The following is a 3,217-nucleotide window of genomic DNA, read 5'->3' as shown; positions in this document are numbered from 1 at the left end:
CGAATCAACTAGGGTTGCTATTACGACGGAGGTAGCGGGGGATCACCATCTGACGGCAATGGTAGGTGCAGACCATCGGATCAGACGGCTCGGCGGAGGCGATGGGAACGGCGGCGCCGCCGCCGCCGTAGGTCACGAGGCGTCCCCCGCAGGATCTGGAGCAGGATCTGGAGCACCGCTGATGGAGGTGTTAACCAGGAGAAGCCATTAGGGCAAGGGATCGAGGAGAGAAGCTAGGGTTTCGGCTTGGATCGAGAGGGGAAGAGGGTGAGAGAGAGAGAGAGAGAGAGAGAAGGGGGGGAGGATCCGATCGAGGGGGAGGGGGATCGAGAGAGGAGAGAGGAGCGGGGAGGGGGAGGGGGAGCGGGCGTGGGTTGAGAGAGGGCACGAGGTTGGGTTGGGTTAGGTTGAGGTTGGGTTAGGTTGGGGTTGGATTAGGATTATATTTAATATATAAATATTAGTAGATATATTTAAACATAATTGCCGCTAAAGGTGTAATATAATAATAGTAATAGCGGCCGTTTGATAATCACCGCTAAATAATTGCCACAAAAAGTCCCTTTTGGTGTAGTGTATGTTACAAAGTGTATTAGACTTGTTTATATAGTAGATATATGTGCTTACTCTGATCACCATGTTTATGTTAGTGTAGATAGTAATAGTAGACGTGAGATTAGTGAATAGTTATGTCTCTTCATAAAGTAGTTATTCTTATGAAAAGATTCGTCTTTTCATTTAACTTAAAGATATGTCTCTTCACGAAGAGATATGTTTCTTCACGAAGAGATATGAACCTTTTGTGAAAGAATGTCTTTTTGTTATTTGTGAAAGGACGTGTCCTTTTGTGAAAGGATATAATTTTAAAAGTTGTGTCTTTTCATCGTAACCATTCACCTTCTATAAATAGGATATGTTTGAATGCTTCAAGGATAACACTATTCATTCTCTCTCCTTCCTAATTTTGATATTGATTCTTAAGAGAGAAATTTTTGAGGGAAAGTCTTCAAAAGTGTTGTTTGCAATCTTTCAGCAGTTTTGTTGTATCCTGGAGGTGATTTGCTAGTAACCCGATAGCATACATTTGAATGGGAGCAAATATCACCTTAAAGAAAGTAAACTTACATGTCTCAAGACCATAATTTACTTGATCTCCATTCATATTCCCCAGCAATTTTATGGTGATATTTTAATGGAGACAAACACTGAGGCGACTTTCAAGATGATAAATCAAGACTCTATGAAACTGAACCAATTCGATGGGACCAACTTCTCTCAATGGAAAGATAAGATGATGTTCTTACTTACTACACTGAAGATAGCCTACATTCTGAACCCCATTTTGCCAGATTTTTCTGCACCTGCCACTACAAACACTGATGAAATGAGGGTGGCACGTAAAAAACGCGCGGAGGATGAACTACTATGCAGAAGACATATTCTCAATACCTTGTCAGATAATTTATATGACTTGTTTGCATCGATCCAATCACCAAGAGAAATATGGAATTCTCTATGTCACGCCCCGGGACCGGCGGAGGCCCTCCGGTAGCGTGCCCAGACCCGCCATATGTCTACACATATGAGGCGTCTACAATAAAAGCGGAAGTAAAAGCAAGAGGTAGAATAAATAAAAGAAGTGAAATAACTAGCAACTAATGATATCAGAGCGAGTAAAGTTCTAACATCTACACCAAAGTAAAGCTAGATAATAAGGTAGAATAAATAAAAGAAGTGAAATAACTAGCAACTAATGATATCAGAGCGAGTAAAGTTCTAACATCTACACCAAAGTAAAGCTAGATAATAAAAGGAGTCATACAAAGAAACCATAAGTAGTACAATAACAGTCACTAGTACAAAAATGGTGGTCTCTATACATATACGGGTACAACTCTCAACCTATCACAAAAAGAAAACACGAGAGGTAAACCACCTATCGAACGATCCCTCGGTAAGCACGCTAGCCTGAGGCGATACCCTTTCCGCGATCCCTGGCCTCTCCCTGCGTGGAAGGCTCTGAAAAACATCGAGAAAAAGAGGGCGTGAGAACTATAATTTATAGTTCCCAGTGGGCAATTACTGACCTCAGCTCTATGCACCACTAGGCCCCAAAAGAAAAGGGTAAGTACAATAATAATAGCAATAATGACTGCGATATAAGGCATAATTAAAATACTAAATTACTAAACTCAAGTATACACGATGTCATGGTGATGTACATCTACGATATCATAATAGTATGTCCAATGGCAATAGTTAAATGTCATTAACCTCTAACAATACATGATGCATAAGTTCTGTCACAGCAACCAAGTATGCTTTAATGCAATAAAAGACTATCAGGTATACTACTTGTCTCAACACTATGCTAAAAGCATATAAATGTAATTCGACTACTAAACCTATCTAGTAGTGATTATCCATTCTCAACACCGTATCGATTTTCATTTCCAATTAAGGACCTACCAAAGGTAGTCCAGCTTGTGCCGCCTAAGTGCCTGTGGTAGCCCAACATCCCTACTCTTGGAATGTGTCTGTCCCACTCGACCCCGTAGGCTTCTCAATACCGCACGAGCGAACGTAAGTCGCGTAGGCTAACTCCGGAGTGCCGGCTTGTAGGGAGCGACCCTCACAAGCATGTGCGAATGAGCACAAATGGCAAGCAAGCATAGTCCAAGTCTCAAATACCCAATCCTCATGTCTCTAACATGGTATGGTCACTAGCATCCCGAAGATCTAGTTTAAGTCACAATGTGAAGTTTCAATATTTGCTACGCCTAGTGCCCCTTGATGACACTTAGGCAATTTGATGTTCAATATGTAATCCAAATCCCTCAATGGCCCTATCCACTAGGTTCTCACATGTCCCGAGCTCAATGCCGCTTGATGACATTAGCTCTCTAGCTCACATACCTTCTAAATGGCAATCTTGTCATCTTTCATGTCACAAGTAAACTCAAGTTTAAATGCATGAATCCGAAGTCATTTACACTATAGAAGCATGAAACCAAGTCTCATAACGAATGCTAAATGCAACTATAGGCCTACCAAGCTACTCTCTACTACATAGAGGTCCACAATTTCATCATATGTAACATAGGCCTTTTAAGCATTCTAAAATTCACAAATAATACATATAACAAGAATATGCATGCTTTTTCATTTAACGATACTTAATTAAGCACAAATGAGAATTTCTCATTGTGTGGCTAGG

This window comes from Ananas comosus, linkage group 24 (genome assembly GCF_001540865.1).
Source record: "Ananas comosus cultivar F153 linkage group 24, ASM154086v1, whole genome shotgun sequence".
Classification (NCBI taxonomy): domain Eukaryota; kingdom Viridiplantae; phylum Streptophyta; class Magnoliopsida; order Poales; family Bromeliaceae; genus Ananas; species Ananas comosus.
The sequence above is the reverse complement of the archived record's forward strand: the minus strand, read 5'-3'. Positions refer to the sequence as shown.